General features: G+C 38.8%; 1 long non-coding RNA gene across 3 annotated transcripts in view; it reads right to left on the reverse strand.

The window, feature by feature from the left end:
* The window catches only part of LOC138116683 (uncharacterized), a 38466-nt gene extending 26975 nt beyond the window's left edge, over positions 1-11491 (reverse strand). For 2 of the 3 annotated variants that reach the window (XR_011154289.1, XR_011154290.1), the window contains exons 1-2: positions 11385-11491; positions 10959-11076 (exon numbers count right to left, since the gene is read on the reverse strand). This is a non-coding gene — a long non-coding RNA (uncharacterized lncRNA). Of the gene's footprint in view, positions 1-3096; positions 4529-10958; positions 11077-11384 lie in introns of those variants that run through there. The other variant, XR_011154291.1, reaches the window with a different exon arrangement.
* Positions 11492-12155: the final 664 nt, after the last annotated feature.

Below are 12155 nucleotides of genomic sequence, written 5' to 3' on the forward strand. Positions count from 1 at the left end.
CTTCCCTTTGGATTCCTGTAACTCTGCTCTCTCAAATTCCACACTACATTCCTGATTTAACTCCTGAAGTGAGGAACAGTTTGTGTTGCCACTAATAACCTGTGCGCTTCCATGTGGTATCTACAAAAGAGGTTTACAAAATACCATGGTCAGAACCGGCCTCAGCATTTGGGCAGATCAGGCCTTTGTCACTGCTTGTTTTTATCACACTCCCTGGGATGCCGTGCCAAATTCATGCAGCAAAGGGACAGAAATAGCAGGTCAAGAAAAGCTTTGCTTGCTGCAGCTCAAATTCAGATATTGCAGTATACTTGAGGGAGTATAATTCCAATTTTAATTATGTTTTTAAGAAAACTTACATAACTGTAATGAGCTCAGGCTGCCCAGAGACCTATCAGCCCTGTGCAAAATGCTCATTTGATTCAGTGTGTCTCTGCTGTGGGTTAAATTCTGCTATATTCATGCACATTTGACTGCATCCTTATATCACTGGCTGGAGAGTCTCAGGAACAAGAAGGGAGAGCTTCTAGAAACAGTTCTCAATCTGAGCAGAGAAGAATCAAGAGTAAAATGTGAATTAGTCCTAATTTTAGATCTTTTGTTGGCAGCAGAGACAAGCTAGATCATCTGTCCTGCATATTGATAAGCTGCACTACATAAACCAAGATGGGATGTAAAGGTAATTGCAGACTGACCCTTCATTTGCCCCCACCCCTTTCAGGGAGCACTGTCTCTCACCCCTTGCCTGTTCCTTGGGTGGGAGCACTCCCAGGTGGCTGCCAACCTTCTGTGTCTGGAGAGCAATTACAGACATAGAAACAGTCTGAGGGCTGCCCTCAGGTCTGAAAGGCACTTACTCTTCCACTGATTCCAACATGTAATATAAAATATCTGTGCAAAAAATAAACAGCTAATTAACCAGATGTAACCAATTTTATCCAAAATGGTAGGGGCAAATTATCACTTGTGTTAGAATTTTGCATAGTCAGTAGACTCCATATGCATCACAATATTGTTTCCTTTAATCCACCATGGAAAACACATGGAAAAGGAGATTACAGGTCAGGAATGAAAAAAGGACAGTTTATTTATACAACCTACTCAGGGACCAACCCACACTCGCTGTATGCCTGTGCACTGGCCAAGGTACATAAAGTTGTTCATTTTCTCAAAATCCTTTTGATCACAACATGTTCTGCCTGTACATCAACATGAAATCTTGTTTCTCCTACTTATGCCATTCCTATGCACAGAATTTCTGTATGAGTGACATTTACTTGTCTGAAGTTATTAACACGCAAATCTTAAGCAGCGACACACTAGTGTGATAGCATAATAGTATCTTAAATATGCTCTCAACTTGTTGTCAATTCTGTGTTTGCCTTAAGAATTTATTTTTAAACTTTAATTCATCATTCAATGTTTTTGTAAATTCTTTGGAGACACATGGTATTAATACCACAATTCATCCTGGAGTCACAAAAGCCAGAATTTCATTCAGTAACAAGATGTTATAGGCCTATCTCAGATCTGACAATTTAAATTTCAAGGAATGAATTCCTGCTTTTGGGACAAACCTCAGCTGAATCTTTACTACAAAACCATGACCAATATCTCCATAATCTAATGGGAACAATAACAATCACCTCATTCCATAAACTTATACAGATATTATCTGTTTTATAGAAAACAAAAAAGTATTTTGACTTTGCATGAACTACCCAATTTTCTAATACCAACTGATATTCAGTGGTCACACTTATGTTAAACTAATATAATAGAGTTAGCAACAAGTTTTTCTTGCTGAAAGATGTTTTGGTTAATGAGTTAATAGTAATCAGCCTTGATGATTTCAATGCTGAAAGAAATTAATTTCTGGGCATTGCTCAGCTTTCATTTGGGGTTTGTTCTTTTTGGGAGCAATGTGTTTGTTCTTCAGAGCTAACTTAATACTGGAGTAATTTGGAAAGCTGCAAATAGCACTGAGTTAAAGGTTGGCTACTGCATGTTGTTTTATTGAAGTCAGTGAAATTATTCACAATGGGTGGCAATACAGGCAAGTGATCAGAGAATGGCAGACATTTTACTTTCTTGGAGTTTTGTTTGTGGATCTGGATGTTCAAATATTTTGGTTCAAAATAAAAAGTCAATTCCTAATAAATGCATTCCAGTGCTACTTTTTTATATATAAAAGAAGTCTCCCCTCTGGCACCTAAGGACTTAAGAAATAAATAGCTGCCTGTTACGACCTACAATGTTTTATAGCCTTGTGCTGGAAGAACAGATGGACTAACAAGCTGGATTCCCAGAGCACAGCCCCTGTGGCAGATTCTGTGGCTCAGCAGCAGTGCCAGAGCAGAGCAATGGGCAGTGCCAGGCCAGGAGGCACCCACACAACCATAGGGTCAGGCCTCCTGCCCTGGCCCTTCTCCCCTTCCTGCCTGCAGCCTGCCCAGGGACACTTTCTGCCACAGCTTTCCCACTGCTCCAACAATAGCCAGCACCCAGGTGGGATATTTGGCTGAAGTCCCTCTTCAGAGATTGCTTTTAGGCATACATATATCACATCAGATTTGGCCTGCAGGGCTTACAAAATGCCCCTAGCTAATTGATCTGTCTTCTCCCCTACAGATTTGTAACTGGGACATGCTTTGCTTGTTTCATTTAAAAAGGACATGAAAACCTGTTCCATGGGAGCAAGGGAAAGAATAGGTGCTTCAAATTTACTCTGAGAACCACAAAACCCAAAACAAACAAACAAACCAACCCAACAAAACTATATGAAGCAGCAGCAGGCATTTCATCCTCTATCCATCCTGACAAGCCTTACCCTCCTATCAGTCTTTGTGACTTTCTGTTATCCTTTCCTTCTGCCAACACTGTGTGCTGTGCTCTCTCTTTCTATACAGCACAATACATCTCCAGACATTTAAATACAGCATGCTTTTCTCAGTTACTTATGAATCTTAGAAAGTTCTCATGAGAGCACATTCAAGTTTCACCTCACATGCTTGTTTTTTGGCAGTTGCTTGCAATTTTTCCCCACTGTTCCCACCAAACAACCTTGTGATGGAAAATACAACAATTAACTGTAACTTCCAGTAACAGCTGCTCTTCTTCTGCTTAGTACAATTGTTATTGCATAAGAGAGTGCTTCTTTAAAACATGGACAATTTTAAAAGCCTTCTTTTTCAAACCACTATTAAAAATAGCACAAGATTATCCAGCAAAAAAAATGCAGTGCCCATCAGTATTTTGGATTTTTGTCTTCTATTTTGCACTTACAACTTGTTAAATACTTTTAATTATTGTTCTGTGAGTGTTAGTGCCTCTGCTTGTTTGCACAGTTGAATAGCATAGTCTCAGAGGAGGAAGTAGTAGGTAAATATTTTAAATATAGTGTTTCTTTGTATATTTGAATCAAATATTAGAGAAATCCATATAGTACTAAGCTGGACCCAACACATTTATATAATTTTTCTCTCTTTGCTGACCACAGTTTCCTTCAAAAGGTGTCTCTAAGACAAGGAATATGAATAACCAGCAGCTTAAATCAGCAATGATTTCTGATCACTTATCAGAAAACATATGTATGTCAGAATTTGCATCCAAGACATTCTCAGTACCATTATGAGGACCAGTTTGGGCACATTAATACTATTATTTCCTCAGCATTAGGCAAGTAATAGTCTAACAGGTGAAGATTCTTTCCACACCCTCAGAAATAACAGTACTTCTTTTCACTGCACAACTCTTCTCAGGAAACCTGCCTGCCTTCCCATTATAAACACGGCTGTGAATGAAAAAGCAGCAAAGTAAACAATATGTTCAGACTTGAACAGTCAGCATCTGAATAGAAGGAAATGAACAATCTCAGCCAGAACTGAACAGATGTAACACTTTCTGTAGTATGACCGAGGCATCAGATAACAAATATGAAGACCAAGCAGCAGCACATGCTTGGCAACAAGCACTGCTAAATTAAAGAGTCAGGTGTTTTGTTAATGCCTTTTAAACAGACTTACAAAATTACTTATATTTTAGAATAAAATTACTAAATTGTGGTGGTGGTGTTCTCCATAGCAAAAGAAAAAATTTTGATGATTTGAACACAGCTTCAAATTATTGAAACAAGGTGGGGGGGCTGGGGGGGTGGCAGGGGATGGAGGAAGAATGGAAATCTCAGTGGGGATAAGGGAAAGCACAGTAATAACTTACTCAAGTTCCAGTCCTGTGAACCTTGCTGCAACTGCTCAAAAGAGGCAGTATGGGCCTCTCCATTAAAACTGCACAATATAAAGACAAGAACTGTTTCATCTTCATTTCCATCTCAGACGTTCAAGATTAGCAACCGATGGCTACACTGCAGAGGACTTCTGCTACACAACCATTCTGCACCGAAGGCAGGAAGCCTGTTCAGCTCCAGTGCAGAGAATTTCATCTCATACACGTGTATTCCCCTGGGTGCTCATGCTTTTCAGGGTATAGAAGCAACATGTTTTTTGAAGATGCTTGCACTGTAGAACAGCTATTAGAAACACAAATAAAAAGAAACTTGAATCCAGCTGCCAGATTTCCACAGAATCTCAGGGGATAAAGCAAGTGCAAAGGCTACTCCAGCAAGTCTTGGAGGAAGAAAGTGAAACAGAAAGACTTTGATTCAGAACCACATTGAAGCATTCATATCTGTGAAGATAAAGTCACAGGCCATTTGCAAATGTAACATATATGCAAATATCATTAGCACCTCAGAGGCTTCTAATCCAAGAAAATATGATGGCTGAACAAAATATGGATATGAACACACACACATTTCAATCTGTTCTGACACAAAAAGACAAAATCCTTCCTTGAAGTGGAAGCCATTTTAAGCCTCATTTGCTATCACAGGTGGTTCTTTGAAATTCAACACAGGAAATCAAACCATACAGCTTTAAAACAAATAAAATCTACCTAAAATATTTACCCTGCCTGAAAGTAGACCTATAGTATTTTCTTCTTTCAAGTTTTTTACCTGCTTTTCTGATACAACTGGCAGCCAGCCTCTGGTTCTCTCTTGGTGGCTTGGCTTCTCTCTTGTCTTGCATAAGTCTTTCACGGCCACTGAGCATCAGACCCCACACAAAATACTCCATTTACATGAAGACAAAATCCATTTTGAGGCAGATTTCAAAATGCCCATGGTTCCATGGAATTTCAAAATGTATACTGCTAGTAAACTGGACTTCCAAAAATTCACGTGGCAATATACTCTTTTCCCTTGCCTTTAACCAGATGCTTACAGCAGCCTGGAAGAACAATAATTATCTCACATGGGCAGATCTACAGTACACTGGAGTTGGATTTCCTCCTAGGGAAATCCTAGAACAAGAGACATAGTTCAGGTATTGGTGGATTTTATTTGTTGTACAAGATTGACCCTGAGAAACACTGTATTACAGGATATGATGCATAAATCAGTAACACGCAGCTTGCCTTCCAGGTTCAGGACAGAAAGGGTTTAAGCTTAACAGAGGTCTTCTTTATACATCTGGCTTCAGGTTAATTTCATTAGCAATTAGAAAAGCCAGAAGCAAACATATTCCTAAAAGATATTAAGTAAACTTCAGAATACAGCTACCCAGGGAGGACAAGGAATGTCAGAAGCTCTCTTCACATGTAGAAACTTAACTTCATGCCCAAATAGCAAATGTGTACAGCTTAGAAAAGTGAACAGTTGTAAAAGAACTATGACCTCAGTCTCTCTGATGGTGTTTTAATGTTACCAGGACTGAGATAATCATACTCAAAAATAACTAGCTCATTTTACTTTCAAACTTATTTTTCCTTTATAGATTTGTAACATCACAGTCTCTGGCCATGAACTTCGCTATTTTCACTGACACTCCTGAAGGTGTTCTCCTCCGTTCCATATCTTCAATATTTATTTTTTAATAAACACAAAGGCAGTCCTTTTCTGTCTGCTTTTATTTGGTCTGACAATAAACACATCCTCCTTCATGATCATCTCCCTCCTCTGCCCTCATATACACAGTGATGCTCCCCACAGGCATGTGGTGTGTGGGGCTGTGGGAGAGCAAGTGTTACAAAAAAAAAATTACAGCTGAGTAAGCTCTGGAAGGCTTCATCCCACAAACCTTCCTCCTACAGTGACTTTGGGAAGTTTTTCACTGTCAGTACAATCCTTTATTCTGTAGGGCAGCTTTATCAAAAGCAGTGGCCAGCACAAAGGCTCTAGGGCTACCGCAGTTTCACTAGTATGAATGAAGAGGACCACCAGCCTACCTAGGAGGGGTTCGGTGCTGGTTAAAGGCATCCAGCTGTTCTGAGAGCCAGATAAAAGCTTAGACAGAAAAAAAGAGAACTCCATCATAGCATTTAAGCATAAGGAGATACCTCAGGCATGTAACTTGCCTGTTGGGCATCTCTGGCCAATAGGTATTAGACACAAACAGAAGAAGTGAATATAAGCTGTTGAGGCGGTTGCCATAAGCATTTACCTGACAAAGAGAAGTTCCTGGTGGAATGCAACACTTTAAAGAATACTTTTTTTCCAGAGTATCAACACTGCACCACCATCTAGATCACTCTGTCAGTTATGCATCAAAAGCCACAGCACTTACAAGTATTGATAATAGCCCCACACTCACTAGTATTTTTTTTTTAAACAAAGACTAGTTTTAAGTTTCATTTAGATAGGATGTTGTTTAATCACTGTTACTTACTGTATTTTTTTTTCCAAGACTGTGACACAGTGCTATAAATGCTAGAGAAACATTATTTTGACATAAAATATGCATTGTAAGTATGATTAGTATGGCAAGATCACATTAATTCTGAACATTTTGTTTGTCTCAGTCTTGAAATACATGGACTATGTATTCATCAATCTGCTTGCTCATTTGAGTGTCTTAATTAGGACATTTTGAAAATCTTAACAGCCTTTTAAAAAATAATTTGTAAGAGCAAGGTCCATTGATGAGATGTGGCTTCTGTAGTCAGCAGCAGAGTAAGTGTGAAATGGAGTGAGCAAATGCAAAGCACACAGGAACTGCCACACTTGGGTCACTCAGGTCCTCTGTGCCCAAGTGGTGAGGACAACGATTAGAATGTAAGGACTGAGTGATGACTTTTTTTGCTACGTGTTTGTGTGATGCTAAGCACAATGACGAGGCCCCACAATAGTGGGATGATAATGACCACAACTTTCCTGTACTACACCATTATAATCCTTAACCCTGCACTCAGCCCTCTGTTGTAGGGGAGATGTTCTGACCTCCACCATTTGTGCAGTCCTTGATCTCCCTGAGAATGCTAATATAATAGAGTTTATAACTAATTCTGAGAGTGAAGGCTGGTTTTGGTGACTGGATGGATTTCCAGTAAACTGAGATCACTATACTCCAGGCACACAGTTTCAGTTCCCTGTTACCTGGAGAAGCATGTAGCATAAGCTTACTAAATGAAGAAAATTATTCTTTATATTTTACAGTGAAAGCACAAAACTTAGTTATATCCAGAGATATGACCCTTGCACTAATTGCACCAATAATCACAATATTTGAAAATCATGGTATTCATGAAAAGACCATTTGAGCAGGACTGCAATGTTCATACCCCATTACCAGGCTCAAAGTGCCTTAATAACACTGTTTATGTAAGACTGAAAAACTTCATGCTGCTTTTGGATGGTATGACTAGTATCTCTAGGGAGCATCATGAAAAGGTCATGTGTATCTCACAAGACCATCAAAAATCCCTAGACTTTTAACAAACACATTAATTCATGTTGAATAGTTCATATTCCAGCTATAGTTCCATTTTTAGGTTATTTGCTCTACGTATATAAAGAAGTGCCACCAGGTTTGAAGTATTTTTAAAGATACAAAGGTAGCTGTTCTTTTCTATGCAAGAGGTTGTGGGGGAAGAGGCTGCTTCCACTACACCACCAGCTGCCAGCTAATGGAGCTGCAGGGAAGGAGCCAGAAGATGGAAAGTGACCCATACTGGAATGTGAGCTAAATGCTCCAGAGTGGGCTGGGGAATTCCATGTTAAACTGATTCATTGTTTTGTCCTCCTGTGAACCCTAATAAAATCTTTACATCAAAGCAAATACTCATTATTGAAAGAGCACATCAGAATATCTCATGTCAGCCAGGACCTGATTTAATGGTTTACTCCTTAGTCAATATCTGAGATTTTCCTAAGGGGTAACTACTTTTTCCTATTGCAGTGTTGAAGGGCCAAAAAGTTAGAGAGACAGATTTGCCCATGAAAAACAGAACAGCCCCTTAAAATGATTTACATATCCAGAATACTGCAAAAGTACTCTACAAAATGGTGGAGACAGCAGAGCTGTGACAAGGATTTCTAATGGGCACAGACAAATTGCAGTGACATTTCGAATTTGGTAGCCAAGGTATGGAAACCTACACACAACTGTTTTCCTCAAGATTTGTTCTGGAAAAAAGCACTTTCCTATGAACCCTGAGTGCTGTTTTTCTGTATACCTGCATTCAGAACAGACTAAATACAAAGCAGCAGGTATAAAGCAGGCTGCTGGCATGAGTGAAGCACATGGAAGCATGACTGTTTAAATGACAGCTAGGCCAGAATTATGGGATCTACTAAACAGGACTTAAAACTGGGTCTTCATCCAGAATTACATTTCTTTTGTTCACTAGAAAGCTCCACAATAAACCAAGACATCTTCCTGTTGAATTCCTTAAAAAGAGAATACTATACCTGTAATGAGGTCAAATTTTCCTCTTTTGAGTCTCTGATAATAGACTTAAAGCACACCATGTGATTTTTTATACATTTCCCCTATTAATTCCCTTACCACCAGCCTTGCAAACTCTGTATCTTCTCAGTATCAGCTTTAAAACAGTACAAGGAAACATGAACACTACATCACGGAGGACAAAGTGTTTAAAATATGTCAATGTATTGACATTTTCTGGTTTTTAGGAAGTTTATATATAGGTGTTACAATAAGCAAATTTAGGAGCCCAGGAATTGCAAAGCTAGTCCAAACAAAAGTCACTGAATTGAACAATAACACATGGCCAGAAAATATCTTCCAGAGACCAAATAGAAGAAAAATTATGTAAACCAGGCAATAAAAAGAGATCACTTGAGACATGTGTTGTATATCCTTGTCATCTTAGGAGCACTATGAAAATGAAATATTATCAAAAGTCTTGATTATACTATGAGAAAAGATGGCCTAATTGTGCAGACTAATACCAAAAGCTGTATATAAATATATAGCCTTAGCACATTGCCCAGTGTTGCTACAAAGTGGTATTTGATCTTGTGGGTCCACAAGTTTCTTGTCACTTTAATTCCTTTTTTATCAGCTCATGATTTTTAATCAGAGCAATGTTTCCATATCTCCCTTTACCAATAGAGAATTATATATACACTTAAGCATATGCTTATGAGAAATAGGATAGCAAGCTCATCTCTTAATTATTCAATAGAAAATTATGTTTAGACAAAAGATATAATGAGAAACGAATGAGTTCCCAGGATAGCTGAAAATAATGGTGCAATGCAACCTGCATATTCGTGATCCAAAAGTTTGTTTTGGTTTGCCTCGTGTTCAGAGAAAGGCTTAAAACTCAAATCAAATCACATTTGTTCTCACAAATTTGCCTTAGCTTTAATAACAGTGATTAAAAGCAAACATTCATGGTTTGAAATACATATAAGAGTATGAAAACATACTCCAAAATTCTCTAAATCCTGCAAATTATCAAAAATACACTCATCCATGGTTTGAAGTTCACATAAGAAAATTAAAACAGTGCTGTAGAACTCGAGTCATATCAAGTTGACTGATTATATCCCCAAATTCAAGACATGCATTAGAATATTTAGGTTCCCTAAAATCTTCCCAACCATTTGGGGCTGACTGTAGGGTCATGATTTTGAACTGCAGTCGCAATTTATTGACTAGGCCCATGTTTGCTATAGGAATTGATGCAGTGCAATAACCTAGGACTTTATTACCACTGAAAGCAAGCCTACTGATTTTAGCAAGTTTTGAATCAGGTTCTCCATAGGCACACATAAAACATTCACTTACCTTCTCTATCTCCATCCTTCATAGGATATAACTGCATTTTCTTGGGGATTTACACATTTCAAGGATAATTCATCATTCCTTTCATACTAGATTGTTTTGATCTAGACCTACATGAATTACTCGCATACTTCAGTAGTTGCCCACTTATAATCATGGCAACTAAAATTATGGAGTCAATATTTAATCTGTTTATCTCATGCTAATAGTCAACATTGTCAGCAGCAAAGAATTCATCAGAAGATTGTGCTTCAGTCAAACTCTTTGGAAATATGCAATACTTAAAGTAGTTGCCAGCATTTCCATTGACGACCAAGATTTAGAAAACCATAAACAGAGAGGGAAACATTTTTAACAGCTAACCTTCAGCAGACAGCCCTCACTCCTAAGTAATTTGTACCTTTTATAAACATTAGCCCAGAAAGACATGATAACACTTTTTAGTCTCAGTGAAACGTGTTGCAGAAAATCTTGACACAGTTTACTTAACCCCTCTTATACATGTAAACCATATTTGACCTCCTCCAAGACACTTTCAAATACCATGTTCACTTTCTCATTGGGGAAAATACCCAACCAACCAGTTCTTTCAGGATTATAAATTGATTATAATGTTCAGGTCTTTTTGAGTTCAAATCCAAAAGACCTAATCAATTCAGTTTTGAAATATAAGTGGTATAAATTTATATCTAATTTCCTAGTTTGAATTTGATTTCTAAAGAGTAGCAGAGAGCTTACTCTTGAATTCTTCCAAAGTCAAGGCCACAAATCAAGTACTGTCTGTTCTACATGAAATGAAAAGTTTTATCACAAGCTGTGAGAAAAAATGAAGTAAGGTGGACACCAGGTACTTTTTAAAAGGCCTACCTGTTATCCAAGGACAAGGCCAAGAAGAAAATAGAGAAGTGTCTTCAATGTTTGATTACCCATATTGCAGAATGCAAGTCACAAAAAGGAGTCAGGTGCCTAGTAAAGCCCACAGAACCTAGAGGGAAAGAGAGGGATCCCTAAAACTACCATCACTTCTGAAGAAAATGTTCAAAAGCTGTCACATATTTTGGAAGAGCTGTGAGACCATACAAACCCAGGGACACACGAGGGAGATACCCCCATCAGACATGGCAGGTTTTTTGTGAAATCAGGAGACCTCTTCTGCTTTTTTAGCCTGACCAGCCATACTTGCCAAAAGGCAAAGGAAACAAGAGGCAGCTGTGGCCAAAAGGGAAGGAAGAAAACTTGGAGCAAAAATTCTTAGAATTGGAAGCACTAAAGCCTTTGGCTGAATGCACATACCTGTGTCCTCAGGCAGCTGAGCAGGATTTGCAGTCTAAAAAAAGCTGCAATTCTTCAGAGACAATACCACACTTCTTGTATGCCTGGCTAAAGATACTCACTTGGGTCTCAGGCGTTACACAGACTTATCAACAAGGCTTCAGCTGAGGCTAATGAGCTTCATCTGTTCCTGCAGTTAATTGGCCAAGGAACACCTGCTGGCACCCTGCCCACACCAATCTTTTTGCCCCAGCTAGGGGGCTGGGCTGTCCTGAGGTAACTTTTCCGTTCTCATCACAAAGAACAAATCCTGTTACTTGTTGCTACTATTTATAATTCTCGATTAAGCAACTGAGGGCTGAATAATTACCTGACTCCAGCATGTGGAAGGTCTCAGGCCTGCAAAGTATCACAGACTAAAAGCCCTTCTCTGCAAATACACCTCATTGCCATGAAAGCTGCTTTTCCTGCAAAGTAACATCTGCAAACTGCCACAGGAGACCTGTAGCCAAAGAACAAACTTCTTCCCTTGCTGTCATCACCATAGCCTACTAAAGGGAAACTTTATGATGCAAATACCAACTTTAGATCTCATTTTTGGTTGTCTCAGTGAATCCTGAGATTCTTAAGCAATTCTGCTAGCTGAGCAGCATGTTACACATAGGGGAGCTTAGTCTCCAAAAGCTCCTGGCAGTGGTCTGTTCTTCTGCCTGAACTTGCCTTGAGAAAAAGTATCACAGCACCTGTCAGAGTTTGAGCACACAGAGCTGGTTGACTTTGTGCTTATGGTGT

This window comes from Aphelocoma coerulescens, chromosome 10 (assembly GCF_041296385.1).
Source record: "Aphelocoma coerulescens isolate FSJ_1873_10779 chromosome 10, UR_Acoe_1.0, whole genome shotgun sequence".
Lineage (NCBI taxonomy): Eukaryota > Metazoa > Chordata > Aves > Passeriformes > Corvidae > Aphelocoma > Aphelocoma coerulescens.